Genomic DNA, 12,500 nt, shown 5'->3' on the forward strand with positions numbered 1-12,500 from the left:
AGTGAAGAGAGCAAGCCCCAGTTTTCACCTCCCAATGCTCAAAAATGCATTTAATATTTAATCCCCATATAGAGGACATATCAGATATTAAACTGATAAGAACAGATACTACACTTGATCTTAGCCAAAAGGCCGAGAAGCGATGGCCCACAAGTGTCTGGGGCCAACTCAAGATCTTGGCACACAAGTTACTTGTTGTGGTGCCATGTTTTTTAAGTGCGCATAACAAAGGCTGCTGCTGATCACCTCCGCCCCAAGGTGATCTAAGTGCACCTCTGAGCCTTGACGGACAGCTGCTTGACATTTGACACACTCAAAGGGCGCGGCCATACAGCAAAGCCCACCAAAAACAACTTAAACTCTTGAACGTTCGAAAGGCTGACTTTTGAGCTCCTCCACGAGCAGGGGGCCTTGCCTAGTCTATAAAAGGAGTCTGTGTCCCCAGCCCGTCGGCTTACGGCCATACCACCCTGAGCACGCCCGATCTCGTCTGATCTCGGAAGCTAAGCAGGGTCGGGCCTGGTTAGTACTTTGATGGGAGACCGCCTGGGAATACCAGGTGCTGTAAGTTTTTACACTGCTGCTTCCTTAAGGAAACATGGGCTTGCAATTACGTTGACGCACGGGCACGGGCACAGGTCCTTCTAGTTCCAGCCTTGCTTTGGTTTTCACAGAAAAAAGAGAATGGTGCACCGTTCCTGGTGGCACTGCAATGCCAGGTCAATGCAAGGAGTGAAGAGAGCAAGCCCCAGTTTTCACCTCCCAATGCTCAAAAATGCATTTAATATTTAATCCCCATATAGAGGACATATCAGATATTAAACTGATAAGAACAGATACTACACTTGATCTTAGCCAAAAGGCCGAGAAGCGATGGCCCACAAGTGTCTGGGGCCAACTCAAGATCTTGGCACACAAGTTACTTGTTGTGGTGCCATGTTTTTTAAGTGCGCATAACAAAGGCTGCTGCTGATCACCTCCGCCCCAAGGTGATCTAAGTGCACCTCTGAGCCTTGACGGACAGCTGCTTGACATTTGACACACTCAAAGGGCGCGGCCATACAGCAAAGCCCACCAAAAACAACTTAAACTCTTGAACGTTCGAAAGGCTGACTTTTGAGCTCCTCCACGAGCAGGGGGCCTTGCCTAGTCTATAAAAGGAGTCTGTGTCCCCAGCCCGTCGGCTTACGGCCATACCACCCTGAGCACGCCCGATCTCGTCTGATCTCGGAAGCTAAGCAGGGTCGGGCCTGGTTAGTACTTGGATGGGAGACCGCCTGGGAATACCAGGTGCTTTAAGCTTTTACACTGCTGCTTCCTTACAAGAAACATGGGCTTGCAATTACGTTGACGCACGGGCACACGTTAACGTCCTTCTAGTTTCAGCCTTGGATGTCGCTCTGCAAGCATGTGAGAAGCTTGGAGATGGGGAGCAGCTTACCCATCTCGGTGTAGCTTCCTAATACTGGAATAGAGTGTAGCAGGTAGTGGAGATAAAGGCTCAAGTGCAGTGTGTTCGAAAGGCTGACTTTTGAGCTCCTCCACGAGCAGGGGGCCTTGCCTAGTCTATAAAAGGAGTCTGTGTCCCCGGCCCCTGGGCTTACGGCCATACCACCCTGAGCACGCCCAATCTCGTCTGAGCTCGGAAGCTAAGCAGGGTCGGGCCTGGTTAGTACTTGGATGGGAGACCGCCTGGGAATACCAGGTGCTGTAAGCTTTTACACTGCTGCTTCCTTACAAGAAACATGGGCTTGCAATTACGTTGACGCACGGGCACGGGCACAGGCACACGTTAACGTCCTTCTAGTTCCAGCCTTGCTTTGGTTTTCACAGAAAAAAGAGAATGGTGCACCGTTCCTGGTGGCACTGCAATGCCAGGTCAATGCAAGGAGTGAAGAGAGCAAGCCCCAGTTTTCACCTCCCAATGCTCAAAAATGCATTTAATATTTAATCCCCATATAGAGGACATATCAGATATTAAACTGATAAGAACAGATACTACACTTGATCTTAGCCAAAAGGCCGAGAAGCGATGGCCCACAAGTGTCTGGGGCCAACTCAAGATCTTGGCACACAAGTTACTTGTTGTGGTGCCATGTTTTTTAAGTGCGCATAACAAAGGCTGCTGCTGATCACCTCCGCCCCAAGGTGATCTAAGTGCACCTCTGAGCCTTGACGGACAGCTGCTTGACATTTGACACACTCAAAGGGCGCGGCCATACAGCAAAGCCCACCAAAAACAACTTAAACTCTTGAACGTTCGAAAGGCTGACTTTTGAGCTCCTCCACGAGCAGGGGGCCTTGCCTAGTCTATAAAAGGAGTCTGTGTCCCCAGCCCGTCGGCTTACGGCCATACCACCCTGAGCACGCCCGATCTCGTCTGATCTCGGAAGCTAAGCAGGGTCGGGCCTGGTTAGTACTTGGATGGGAGACCGCCTGGGAATACCAGGTGCTTTAAGCTTTTACACTGCTGCTTCCTTACAAGAAACATGGGCTTGCAATTACGTTGACGCACGGGCACACGTTAACGTCCTTCTAGTTTCAGCCTTGGATGTCGCTCTGCAAGCATGTGAGAAGCTTGGAGATGGGGAGCAGCTTACCCATCTCGGTGTAGCTTCCTAATACTGGAATAGAGTGTAGCAGGTAGTGGAGATAAAGGCTCAAGTGCAGTGTGTTCGAAAGGCTGACTTTTGAGCTCCTCCACGAGCAGGGGGCCTTGCCTAGTCTATAAAAGGAGTCTGTGTCCCCGGCCCCTGGGCTTACGGCCATACCACCCTGAGCACGCCCAATCTCGTCTGAGCTCGGAAGCTAAGCAGGGTCGGGCCTGGTTAGTACTTGGATGGGAGACCGCCTGGGAATACCAGGTGCTGTAAGCTTTTACACTGCTGCTTCCTTACAAGAAACATGGGCTTGCAATTACGTTGACGCACGGGCACGGGCACAGGCACACGTTAACGTCCTTCTAGTTCCAGCCTTGCTTTGGTTTTCACAGAAAAAAGAGAATGGTGCACCGTTCCTGGTGGCACTGCAATGCCAGGTCAATGCAAGGAGTGAAGAGAGCAAGCCCCAGTTTTCACCTCCCAATGCTCAAAAATGCATTTAATATTTAATCCCCATATAGAGGACATATCAGATATTAAACTGATAAGAACAGATACTACACTTGATCTTAGCCAAAAGGCCGAGAAGCGATGGCCCACAAGTGTCTGGGGCCAACTCAAGATCTTGGCACACAAGTTACTTGTTGTGGTGCCATGTTTTTTAAGTGCGCATAACAAAGGCTGCTGCTGATCACCTCCGCCCCAAGGTGATCTAAGTGCACCTCTGAGCCTTGACGGACAGCTGCTTGACATTTGACACACTCAAAGGGCGCGGCCATACAGCAAAGCCCACCAAAAACAACTTAAACTCTTGAACGTTCGAAAGGCTGACTTTTGAGCTCCTCCACGAGCAGGGGGCCTTGCCTAGTCTATAAAAGGAGTCTGTGTCCCCAGCCCGTCGGCTTACGGCCATACCACCCTGAGCACGCCCGATCTCGTCTGATCTCGGAAGCTAAGCAGGGTCGGGCCTGGTTAGTACTTGGATGGGAGACCGCCTGGGAATACCAGGTGCTTTAAGCTTTTACACTGCTGCTTCCTTACAAGAAACATGGGCTTGCAATTACGTTGACGCACGGGCACACGTTAACGTCCTTCTAGTTTCAGCCTTGGATGTCGCTCTGCAAGCATGTGAGAAGCTTGGAGATGGGGAGCAGCTTACCCATCTCGGTGTAGCTTCCTAATACTGGAATAGAGTGTAGCAGGTAGTGGAGATAAAGGCTCAAGTGCAGTGTGTTCGAAAGGCTGACTTTTGAGCTCCTCCACGAGCAGGGGGCCTTGCCTAGTCTATAAAAGGAGTCTGTGTCCCCGGCCCCTGGGCTTACGGCCATACCACCCTGAGCACGCCCAATCTCGTCTGAGCTCGGAAGCTAAGCAGGGTCGGGCCTGGTTAGTACTTGGATGGGAGACCGCCTGGGAATACCAGGTGCTGTAAGCTTTTACACTGCTGCTTCCTTACAAGAAACATGGGCTTGCAATTACGTTGACGCACGGGCACGGGCACAGGCACACGTTAACGTCCTTCTAGTTCCAGCCTTGCTTTGGTTTTCACAGAAAAAAGAGAATGGTGCACCGTTCCTGGTGGCACTGCAATGCCAGGTCAATGCAAGGAGTGAAGAGAGCAAGCCCCAGTTTTCACCTCCCAATGCTCAAAAATGCATTTAATATTTAATCCCCATATAGAGGACATATCAGATATTAAACTGATAAGAACAGATACTACACTTGATCTTAGCCAAAAGGCCGAGAAGCGATGGCCCACAAGTGTCTGGGGCCAACTCAAGATCTTGGCACACAAGTTACTTGTTGTGGTGCCATGTTTTTTAAGTGCGCATAACAAAGGCTGCTGCTGATCACCTCCGCCCCAAGGTGATCTAAGTGCACCTCTGAGCCTTGACGGACAGCTGCTTGACATTTGACACACTCAAAGGGCGCGGCCATACAGCAAAGCCCACCAAAAACAACTTAAACTCTTGAACGTTCGAAAGGCTGACTTTTGAGCTCCTCCACGAGCAGGGGGCCTTGCCTAGTCTATAAAAGGAGTCTGTGTCCCCAGCCCGTCGGCTTACGGCCATACCACCCTGAGCACGCCCGATCTCGTCTGATCTCGGAAGCTAAGCAGGGTCGGGCCTGGTTAGTACTTGGATGGGAGACCGCCTGGGAATACCAGGTGCTTTAAGCTTTTACACTGCTGCTTCCTTACAAGAAACATGGGCTTGCAATTACGTTGACGCACGGGCACACGTTAACGTCCTTCTAGTTTCAGCCTTGGATGTCGCTCTGCAAGCATGTGAGAAGCTTGGAGATGGGGAGCAGCTTACCCATCTCGGTGTAGCTTCCTAATACTGGAATAGAGTGTAGCAGGTAGTGGAGATAAAGGCTCAAGTGCAGTGTGTTCGAAAGGCTGACTTTTGAGCTCCTCCACGAGCAGGGGGCCTTGCCTAGTCTATAAAAGGAGTCTGTGTCCCCGGCCCCTGGGCTTACGGCCATACCACCCTGAGCACGCCCAATCTCGTCTGAGCTCGGAAGCTAAGCAGGGTCGGGCCTGGTTAGTACTTGGATGGGAGACCGCCTGGGAATACCAGGTGCTGTAAGCTTTTACACTGCTGCTTCCTTACAAGAAACATGGGCTTGCAATTACGTTGACGCACGGGCACGGGCACAGGCACACGTTAACGTCCTTCTAGTTCCAGCCTTGCTTTGGTTTTCACAGAAAAAAGAGAATGGTGCACCGTTCCTGGTGGCACTGCAATGCCAGGTCAATGCAAGGAGTGAAGAGAGCAAGCCCCAGTTTTCACCTCCCAATGCTCAAAAATGCATTTAATATTTAATCCCCATATAGAGGACATATCAGATATTAAACTGATAAGAACAGATACTACACTTGATCTTAGCCAAAAGGCCGAGAAGCGATGGCCCACAAGTGTCTGGGGCCAACTCAAGATCTTGGCACACAAGTTACTTGTTGTGGTGCCATGTTTTTTAAGTGCGCATAACAAAGGCTGCTGCTGATCACCTCCGCCCCAAGGTGATCTAAGTGCACCTCTGAGCCTTGACGGACAGCTGCTTGACATTTGACACACTCAAAGGGCGCGGCCATACAGCAAAGCCCACCAAAAACAACTTAAACTCTTGAACGTTCGAAAGGCTGACTTTTGAGCTCCTCCACGAGCAGGGGGCCTTGCCTAGTCTATAAAAGGAGTCTGTGTCCCCAGCCCGTCGGCTTACGGCCATACCACCCTGAGCACGCCCGATCTCGTCTGATCTCGGAAGCTAAGCAGGGTCGGGCCTGGTTAGTACTTGGATGGGAGACCGCCTGGGAATACCAGGTGCTTTAAGCTTTTACACTGCTGCTTCCTTACAAGAAACATGGGCTTGCAATTACGTTGACGCACGGGCACACGTTAACGTCCTTCTAGTTTCAGCCTTGGATGTCGCTCTGCAAGCATGTGAGAAGCTTGGAGATGGGGAGCAGCTTACCCATCTCGGTGTAGCTTCCTAATACTGGAATAGAGTGTAGCAGGTAGTGGAGATAAAGGCTCAAGTGCAGTGTGTTCGAAAGGCTGACTTTTGAGCTCCTCCACGAGCAGGGGGCCTTGCCTAGTCTATAAAAGGAGTCTGTGTCCCCGGCCCCTGGGCTTACGGCCATACCACCCTGAGCACGCCCAATCTCGTCTGAGCTCGGAAGCTAAGCAGGGTCGGGCCTGGTTAGTACTTGGATGGGAGACCGCCTGGGAATACCAGGTGCTGTAAGCTTTTACACTGCTGCTTCCTTACAAGAAACATGGGCTTGCAATTACGTTGACGCACGGGCACGGGCACAGGCACACGTTAACGTCCTTCTAGTTCCAGCCTTGCTTTGGTTTTCACAGAAAAAAGAGAATGGTGCACCGTTCCTGGTGGCACTGCAATGCCAGGTCAATGCAAGGAGTGAAGAGAGCAAGCCCCAGTTTTCACCTCCCAATGCTCAAAAATGCATTTAATATTTAATCCCCATATAGAGGACATATCAGATATTAAACTGATAAGAACAGATACTACACTTGATCTTAGCCAAAAGGCCGAGAAGCGATGGCCCACAAGTGTCTGGGGCCAACTCAAGATCTTGGCACACAAGTTACTTGTTGTGGTGCCATGTTTTTTAAGTGCGCATAACAAAGGCTGCTGCTGATCACCTCCGCCCCAAGGTGATCTAAGTGCACCTCTGAGCCTTGACGGACAGCTGCTTGACATTTGACACACTCAAAGGGCGCGGCCATACAGCAAAGCCCACCAAAAACAACTTAAACTCTTGAACGTTCGAAAGGCTGACTTTTGAGCTCCTCCACGAGCAGGGGGCCTTGCCTAGTCTATAAAAGGAGTCTGTGTCCCCAGCCCGTCGGCTTACGGCCATACCACCCTGAGCACGCCCGATCTCGTCTGATCTCGGAAGCTAAGCAGGGTCGGGCCTGGTTAGTACTTTGATGGGAGACCGCCTGGGAATACCAGGTGCTGTAAGTTTTTACACTGCTGCTTCCTTAAGGAAACATGGGCTTGCAATTACGTTGACGCACGGGCACGGGCACAGGTCCTTCTAGTTCCAGCCTTGCTTTGGTTTTCACAGAAAAAAGAGAATGGTGCACCGTTCCTGGTGGCACTGCAATGCCAGGTCAATGCAAGGAGTGAAGAGAGCAAGCCCCAGTTTTCACCTCCCAATGCTCAAAAATGCATTTAATATTTAATCCCCATATAGAGGACATATCAGATATTAAACTGATAAGAACAGATACTACACTTGATCTTAGCCAAAAGGCCGAGAAGCGATGGCCCACAAGTGTCTGGGGCCAACTCAAGATCTTGGCACACAAGTTACTTGTTGTGGTGCCATGTTTTTTAAGTGCGCATAACAAAGGCTGCTGCTGATCACCTCCGCCCCAAGGTGATCTAAGTGCACCTCTGAGCCTTGACGGACAGCTGCTTGACATTTGACACACTCAAAGGGCGCGGCCATACAGCAAAGCCCACCAAAAACAACTTAAACTCTTGAACGTTCGAAAGGCTGACTTTTGAGCTCCTCCACGAGCAGGGGGCCTTGCCTAGTCTATAAAAGGAGTCTGTGTCCCCAGCCCGTCGGCTTACGGCCATACCACCCTGAGCACGCCCGATCTCGTCTGATCTCGGAAGCTAAGCAGGGTCGGGCCTGGTTAGTACTTGGATGGGAGACCGCCTGGGAATACCAGGTGCTTTAAGCTTTTACACTGCTGCTTCCTTACAAGAAACATGGGCTTGCAATTACGTTGACGCACGGGCACACGTTAACGTCCTTCTAGTTTCAGCCTTGGATGTCGCTCTGCAAGCATGTGAGAAGCTTGGAGATGGGGAGCAGCTTACCCATCTCGGTGTAGCTTCCTAATACTGGAATAGAGTGTAGCAGGTAGTGGAGATAAAGGCTCAAGTGCAGTGTGTTCGAAAGGCTGACTTTTGAGCTCCTCCACGAGCAGGGGGCCTTGCCTAGTCTATAAAAGGAGTCTGTGTCCCCGGCCCCTGGGCTTACAGCCATACCACCCTGAGCACGCCCAATCTCGTCTGAGCTCGGAAGCTAAGCAGGGTCGGGCCTGGTTAGTACTTGGATGGGAGACCGCCTGGGAATACCAGGTGCTGTAAGCTTTTACACTGCTGCTTCCTTACAAGAAACATGGGCTTGCAATTACGTTGACGCACGGGCACGGGCACAGGCACACGTTAACGTCCTTCTAGTTCCAGCCTTGCTTTGGTTTTCACAGAAAAAAGAGAATGGTGCACCGTTCCTGGTGGCACTGCAATGCCAGGTCAATGCAAGGAGTGAAGAGAGCAAGCCCCAGTTTTCACCTCCCAATGCTCAAAAATGCATTTAATATTTAATCCCCATATAGAGGACATATCAGATATTAAACTGATAAGAACAGATACTACACTTGATCTTAGCCAAAAGGCCGAGAAGCGATGGCCCACAAGTGTCTGGGGCCAACTCAAGATCTTGGCACACAAGTTACTTGTTGTGGTGCCATGTTTTTTAAGTGCGCATAACAAAGGCTGCTGCTGATCACCTCCGCCCCAAGGTGATCTAAGTGCACCTCTGAGCCTTGACGGACAGCTGCTTGACATTTGACACACTCAAAGGGCGCGGCCATACAGCAAAGCCCACCAAAAACAACTTAAACTCTTGAACGTTCGAAAGGCTGACTTTTGAGCTCCTCCACGAGCAGGGGGCCTTGCCTAGTCTATAAAAGGAGTCTGTGTCCCCAGCCCGTCGGCTTACGGCCATACCACCCTGAGCACGCCCGATCTCGTCTGATCTCGGAAGCTAAGCAGGGTCGGGCCTGGTTAGTACTTGGATGGGAGACCGCCTGGGAATACCAGGTGCTTTAAGCTTTTACACTGCTGCTTCCTTACAAGAAACATGGGCTTGCAATTACGTTGACGCACGGGCACACGTTAACGTCCTTCTAGTTTCAGCCTTGGATGTCGCTCTGCAAGCATGTGAGAAGCTTGGAGATGGGGAGCAGCTTACCCATCTCGGTGTAGCTTCCTAATACTGGAATAGAGTGTAGCAGGTAGTGGAGATAAAGGCTCAAGTGCAGTGTGTTCGAAAGGCTGACTTTTGAGCTCCTCCACGAGCAGGGGGCCTTGCCTAGTCTATAAAAGGAGTCTGTGTCCCCGGCCCCTGGGCTTACGGCCATACCACCCTGAGCACGCCCAATCTCGTCTGATCTCGGAAGCTAAGCAGGGTCGGGCCTGGTTAGTACTTGGATGGGAGACCGCCTGGGAATACCAGGTGCTGTAAGCTTTTACACTGCTGCTTCCTTACAAGAAACATGGGCTTGCAATTACGTTGACGCACGGGCACGGGCACAGGCACACGTTAACGTCCTTCTAGTTCCAGCCTTGCTTTGGTTTTCACAGAAAAAAGAGAATGGTGCACCGTTCCTGGTGGCACTGCAATGCCAGGTCAATGCAAGGAGTGAAGAGAGCAAGCCCCAGTTTTCACCTCCCAATGCTCAAAAATGCATTTAATATTTAATCCCCATATAGAGGACATATCAGATATTAAACTGATAAGAACAGATACTACACTTGATCTTAGCCAAAAGGCCGAGAAGCGATGGCCCACAAGTGTCTGGGGCCAACTCAAGATCTTGGCACACAAGTTACTTGTTGTGGTGCCATGTTTTTTAAGTGCGCATAACAAAGGCTGCTGCTGATCACCTCCGCCCCAAGGTGATCTAAGTGCACCTCTGAGCCTTGACGGACAGCTGCTTGACATTTGACACACTCAAAGGGCGCGGCCATACAGCAAAGCCCACCAAAAACAACTTAAACTCTTGAACGTTCGAAAGGCTGACTTTTGAGCTCCTCCACGAGCAGGGGGCCTTGCCTAGTCTATAAAAGGAGTCTGTGTCCCCAGCCCGTCGGCTTACGGCCATACCACCCTGAGCACGCCCGATCTCGTCTGATCTCGGAAGCTAAGCAGGGTCGGGCCTGGTTAGTACTTGGATGGGGGACCGCCTGGGAATACCAGGTGCTTTAAGCTTTTACACTGCTGCTTCCTTACAAGAAACATGGGCTTGCAATTACGTTGACGCACGGGCACACGTTAACGTCCTTCTAGTTTCAGCCTTGGATGTCGCTCTGCAAGCATGTGAGAAGCTTGGAGATGGGGAGCAGCTTACCCATCTCGGTGTAGCTTCCTAATACTGGAATAGAGTGTAGCAGGTAGTGGAGATAAAGGCTCAAGTGCAGTGTGTTCGAAAGGCTGACTTTTGAGCTCCTCCACGAGCAGGGGGCCTTGCCTAGTCTATAAAAGGAGTCTGTGTCCCCGGCCCCTGGGCTTACGGCCATACCACCCTGAGCACGCCCAATCTCGTCTGAGCTCGGAAGCTAAGCAGGGTCGGGCCTGGTTAGTACTTGGATGGGAGACCGCCTGGGAATACCAGGTGCTGTAAGCTTTTACACTGCTGCTTCCTTACAAGAAACATGGGCTTGCAATTACGTTGACGCACGGGCACGGGCACAGGCACACGTTAACGTCCTTCTAGTTCCAGCCTTGCTTTGGTTTTCACAGAAAAAAGAGAATGGTGCACCGTTCCTGGTGGCACTGCAATGCCAGGTCAATGCAAGGAGTGAAGAGAGCAAGCCCCAGTTTTCACCTCCCAATGCTCAAAAATGCATTTAATATTTAATCCCCATATAGAGGACATATCAGATATTAAACTGATAAGAACAGATACTACACTTGATCTTAGCCAAAAGGCCGAGAAGCGATGGCCCACAAGTGTCTGGGGCCAACTCAAGATCTTGGCACACAAGTTACTTGTTGTGGTGCCATGTTTTTTAAGTGCGCATAACAAAGGCTGCTGCTGATCACCTCCGCCCCAAGGTGATCTAAGTGCACCTCTGAGCCTTGACGGACAGCTGCTTGACATTTGACACACTCAAAGGGCGCGGCCATACAGCAAAGCCCACCAAAAACAACTTAAACTCTTGAACGTTCGAAAGGCTGACTTTTGAGCTCCTCCACGAGCAGGGGGCCTTGCCTAGTCTATAAAAGGAGTCTGTGTCCCCAGCCCGTCGGCTTACGGCCATACCACCCTGAGCAAGCCAGATCTCGTCTGATCTCGGAAGCTAAGCAGGGTCGGGCCTGGTTAGTACTTGGATGGGAGACCGCCTGGGAATACCAGGTGCTGTAAGCTTTTACACTGCTGCTTCCTTACAAGAAACATGGGCTTGCAATTACGTTGACGCACGGCCACACGTTAACGTCCTTCTAGTTTCAGCCTTGGATGTCGCTCTGCAAGCATGTGAGAAGCTTGGAGATGGGGAGCAGCTTACCCATCTCGGTGTAGCTTCCTAATACTGGAATAGAGTGTAGCAGGTTGTGGAGATAAAGGCTCAAGTGCAGTGTGTTCGAAAGGCTGACTTTTGAGCTCCTCCACGAGCAGGGGGCCTTGCCTAGTCTATAAAAGGAGTCTGTGTCCCCGGCCCCTGGGCTTACGGCCATACCACCCTGAGCACGCCCGATCTCGTCTGATCTCGGAAGCTAAGCAGGGTCGGGCCTGGTTAGTACTTGGATGGGAGACCGCCTGGGAATACCAGGTGCTGTAAGCTTTTACACTGCTGCTTCCTTACAAGAAACATGGGCTTGCAATTACGTTGACGCACGGGCACACGTTAACGTCCTTCTAGTTTCAGCCTTGGATGTCGCTCTGCAAGCACGTGAGAAGCTTGGAGATGGGCAGCAGCTTACCCATCTCGATGTAGCTTCCTAATACTGGAATATAGTGTAGCAGGTAGTGGAGATAAAGGCTCAAGTGCAGTGTGTTCGAAAGGCTGACTTTTGAGCTCCTCCACGAGCAGGGGGCCTTGCCTAGTCTATAAAAGGAGTCTGTGTCCCCCGCCCCTGGGCTTACGGCCATACCACCCTGAGCACGCCCTATCTCGTCTGATCTCGGAAGCTAAGCAGGGTCGGGCCTGGTTAGTACTTGGATGGGAGACCGCCTGGGAATACCAGGTGCTGTAAGCTTTTACACTGCTGCTTCCTTACAAGAAAAATGGGCTTGCAATTACGTTGACGCACGGGCACGGGCACAGGCACACGATAACGTCCTTCTAGTTCCAGCCTTGCTTTGGTTTTCACAGAAAAAAGAGAGTGGTGCACCGTTCCTGGTGGCACTGCAATGCCAGGTCAATGCAAGGAGTGAAGAGAGCAAGCCCCAGTTTTCACCTCCCAATGCTCAAAAATGCATTTAATATTTAATCCCCATATAGAGGACATATCAGATATTAAACTGATAAGAACAGATACTACACTTGATCTTAGCCAAAAGGCCGAGAAGCGATGGCCCACAAGTGTCTGGGGCCAACTCAAGATCTTGGCACACAAGTTAC

The 12,500-nt window shown here is 51.0% G+C and overlaps 33 non-coding genes across 33 annotated transcripts in view; 21 read left to right on the forward strand and 12 right to left on the reverse strand.

Moving 5' to 3' along the window:
- The window catches only part of LOC131441760 (U2 spliceosomal RNA), a 193-nt gene extending 49 nt beyond the window's left edge, over positions 1-144 (reverse strand). The window contains exon 1 of the small nuclear RNA XR_009232358.1: positions 1-144. This exon is cut by the window's left edge and continues 49 nt beyond it. This is a non-coding gene — a small nuclear RNA (U2 spliceosomal RNA).
- A 308-nt stretch (positions 145-452) lies between these two features.
- LOC131477393 (5S ribosomal RNA) lies at positions 453-571 on the forward strand. Its single transcript, XR_009243733.1, has one exon. It is a non-coding gene; the product is annotated as a 5S ribosomal RNA (ribosomal RNA).
- Positions 572-682: 111 nt separating this feature from the next.
- LOC131441761 (U2 spliceosomal RNA) lies at positions 683-875 on the reverse strand. The gene has a single exon (XR_009232359.1). It is a non-coding gene; the product is annotated as a U2 spliceosomal RNA (small nuclear RNA).
- Positions 876-1,183: 308 nt separating this feature from the next.
- LOC131440772 (5S ribosomal RNA) lies at positions 1,184-1,302 on the forward strand. Its single transcript, XR_009231458.1, has one exon. It is a non-coding gene; the product is annotated as a 5S ribosomal RNA (ribosomal RNA).
- Positions 1,303-1,598: 296 nt separating this feature from the next.
- On the forward strand, positions 1,599-1,717 carry LOC131440997 (5S ribosomal RNA). Its single transcript, XR_009231676.1, has one exon. It is a non-coding gene; the product is annotated as a 5S ribosomal RNA (ribosomal RNA).
- A 124-nt stretch (positions 1,718-1,841) lies between these two features.
- Positions 1,842-2,034, reverse strand: LOC131441762 (U2 spliceosomal RNA). Its single transcript, XR_009232360.1, has one exon. It is a non-coding gene; the product is annotated as a U2 spliceosomal RNA (small nuclear RNA).
- Positions 2,035-2,342: 308 nt separating this feature from the next.
- On the forward strand, positions 2,343-2,461 carry LOC131440773 (5S ribosomal RNA). Its single transcript, XR_009231459.1, has one exon. It is a non-coding gene; the product is annotated as a 5S ribosomal RNA (ribosomal RNA).
- A 296-nt stretch (positions 2,462-2,757) lies between these two features.
- Positions 2,758-2,876, forward strand: LOC131440998 (5S ribosomal RNA). Its single transcript, XR_009231677.1, has one exon. It is a non-coding gene; the product is annotated as a 5S ribosomal RNA (ribosomal RNA).
- Positions 2,877-3,000: 124 nt separating this feature from the next.
- On the reverse strand, positions 3,001-3,193 carry LOC131441764 (U2 spliceosomal RNA). The gene has a single exon (XR_009232362.1). It is a non-coding gene; the product is annotated as a U2 spliceosomal RNA (small nuclear RNA).
- A 308-nt stretch (positions 3,194-3,501) lies between these two features.
- Positions 3,502-3,620, forward strand: LOC131440774 (5S ribosomal RNA). The gene has a single exon (XR_009231460.1). It is a non-coding gene; the product is annotated as a 5S ribosomal RNA (ribosomal RNA).
- A 296-nt stretch (positions 3,621-3,916) lies between these two features.
- LOC131440999 (5S ribosomal RNA) lies at positions 3,917-4,035 on the forward strand. Its single transcript, XR_009231678.1, has one exon. It is a non-coding gene; the product is annotated as a 5S ribosomal RNA (ribosomal RNA).
- A 124-nt stretch (positions 4,036-4,159) lies between these two features.
- LOC131441765 (U2 spliceosomal RNA) lies at positions 4,160-4,352 on the reverse strand. Its single transcript, XR_009232363.1, has one exon. It is a non-coding gene; the product is annotated as a U2 spliceosomal RNA (small nuclear RNA).
- A 308-nt stretch (positions 4,353-4,660) lies between these two features.
- Positions 4,661-4,779, forward strand: LOC131440775 (5S ribosomal RNA). Its single transcript, XR_009231462.1, has one exon. It is a non-coding gene; the product is annotated as a 5S ribosomal RNA (ribosomal RNA).
- Positions 4,780-5,075: 296 nt separating this feature from the next.
- LOC131441000 (5S ribosomal RNA) lies at positions 5,076-5,194 on the forward strand. Its single transcript, XR_009231679.1, has one exon. It is a non-coding gene; the product is annotated as a 5S ribosomal RNA (ribosomal RNA).
- A 124-nt stretch (positions 5,195-5,318) lies between these two features.
- On the reverse strand, positions 5,319-5,511 carry LOC131441766 (U2 spliceosomal RNA). The gene has a single exon (XR_009232364.1). It is a non-coding gene; the product is annotated as a U2 spliceosomal RNA (small nuclear RNA).
- Positions 5,512-5,819: 308 nt separating this feature from the next.
- LOC131440776 (5S ribosomal RNA) lies at positions 5,820-5,938 on the forward strand. The gene has a single exon (XR_009231463.1). It is a non-coding gene; the product is annotated as a 5S ribosomal RNA (ribosomal RNA).
- A 296-nt stretch (positions 5,939-6,234) lies between these two features.
- On the forward strand, positions 6,235-6,353 carry LOC131441001 (5S ribosomal RNA). The gene has a single exon (XR_009231680.1). It is a non-coding gene; the product is annotated as a 5S ribosomal RNA (ribosomal RNA).
- A 124-nt stretch (positions 6,354-6,477) lies between these two features.
- On the reverse strand, positions 6,478-6,670 carry LOC131441767 (U2 spliceosomal RNA). The gene has a single exon (XR_009232365.1). It is a non-coding gene; the product is annotated as a U2 spliceosomal RNA (small nuclear RNA).
- Positions 6,671-6,978: 308 nt separating this feature from the next.
- LOC131477394 (5S ribosomal RNA) lies at positions 6,979-7,097 on the forward strand. Its single transcript, XR_009243734.1, has one exon. It is a non-coding gene; the product is annotated as a 5S ribosomal RNA (ribosomal RNA).
- A 111-nt stretch (positions 7,098-7,208) lies between these two features.
- On the reverse strand, positions 7,209-7,401 carry LOC131441768 (U2 spliceosomal RNA). The gene has a single exon (XR_009232366.1). It is a non-coding gene; the product is annotated as a U2 spliceosomal RNA (small nuclear RNA).
- Positions 7,402-7,709: 308 nt separating this feature from the next.
- LOC131440777 (5S ribosomal RNA) lies at positions 7,710-7,828 on the forward strand. Its single transcript, XR_009231464.1, has one exon. It is a non-coding gene; the product is annotated as a 5S ribosomal RNA (ribosomal RNA).
- Positions 7,829-8,124: 296 nt separating this feature from the next.
- Positions 8,125-8,243, forward strand: LOC131441048 (5S ribosomal RNA). The gene has a single exon (XR_009231725.1). It is a non-coding gene; the product is annotated as a 5S ribosomal RNA (ribosomal RNA).
- A 124-nt stretch (positions 8,244-8,367) lies between these two features.
- LOC131441770 (U2 spliceosomal RNA) lies at positions 8,368-8,560 on the reverse strand. Its single transcript, XR_009232368.1, has one exon. It is a non-coding gene; the product is annotated as a U2 spliceosomal RNA (small nuclear RNA).
- Positions 8,561-8,868: 308 nt separating this feature from the next.
- LOC131440778 (5S ribosomal RNA) lies at positions 8,869-8,987 on the forward strand. Its single transcript, XR_009231465.1, has one exon. It is a non-coding gene; the product is annotated as a 5S ribosomal RNA (ribosomal RNA).
- Positions 8,988-9,283: 296 nt separating this feature from the next.
- On the forward strand, positions 9,284-9,402 carry LOC131477879 (5S ribosomal RNA). The gene has a single exon (XR_009244200.1). It is a non-coding gene; the product is annotated as a 5S ribosomal RNA (ribosomal RNA).
- Positions 9,403-9,526: 124 nt separating this feature from the next.
- On the reverse strand, positions 9,527-9,719 carry LOC131441771 (U2 spliceosomal RNA). Its single transcript, XR_009232369.1, has one exon. It is a non-coding gene; the product is annotated as a U2 spliceosomal RNA (small nuclear RNA).
- A 308-nt stretch (positions 9,720-10,027) lies between these two features.
- LOC131440839 (5S ribosomal RNA) lies at positions 10,028-10,146 on the forward strand. The gene has a single exon (XR_009231523.1). It is a non-coding gene; the product is annotated as a 5S ribosomal RNA (ribosomal RNA).
- A 296-nt stretch (positions 10,147-10,442) lies between these two features.
- On the forward strand, positions 10,443-10,561 carry LOC131441002 (5S ribosomal RNA). Its single transcript, XR_009231681.1, has one exon. It is a non-coding gene; the product is annotated as a 5S ribosomal RNA (ribosomal RNA).
- Positions 10,562-10,685: 124 nt separating this feature from the next.
- On the reverse strand, positions 10,686-10,878 carry LOC131441772 (U2 spliceosomal RNA). Its single transcript, XR_009232370.1, has one exon. It is a non-coding gene; the product is annotated as a U2 spliceosomal RNA (small nuclear RNA).
- Positions 10,879-11,186: 308 nt separating this feature from the next.
- On the forward strand, positions 11,187-11,305 carry LOC131441215 (5S ribosomal RNA). Its single transcript, XR_009231888.1, has one exon. It is a non-coding gene; the product is annotated as a 5S ribosomal RNA (ribosomal RNA).
- Positions 11,306-11,601: 296 nt separating this feature from the next.
- Positions 11,602-11,720, forward strand: LOC131442907 (5S ribosomal RNA). The gene has a single exon (XR_009233449.1). It is a non-coding gene; the product is annotated as a 5S ribosomal RNA (ribosomal RNA).
- A 296-nt stretch (positions 11,721-12,016) lies between these two features.
- Positions 12,017-12,135, forward strand: LOC131440949 (5S ribosomal RNA). Its single transcript, XR_009231630.1, has one exon. It is a non-coding gene; the product is annotated as a 5S ribosomal RNA (ribosomal RNA).
- Positions 12,136-12,259: 124 nt separating this feature from the next.
- LOC131442234 (U2 spliceosomal RNA) lies at positions 12,260-12,452 on the reverse strand. Its single transcript, XR_009232810.1, has one exon. It is a non-coding gene; the product is annotated as a U2 spliceosomal RNA (small nuclear RNA).
- Positions 12,453-12,500: the final 48 nt, after the last annotated feature.

Source organism: Solea solea, chromosome 16 (assembly GCF_958295425.1).
Source record: "Solea solea chromosome 16, fSolSol10.1, whole genome shotgun sequence".
In the NCBI taxonomy this organism is placed as follows: Eukaryota; Metazoa; Chordata; class Actinopteri; order Pleuronectiformes; family Soleidae; genus Solea; species Solea solea.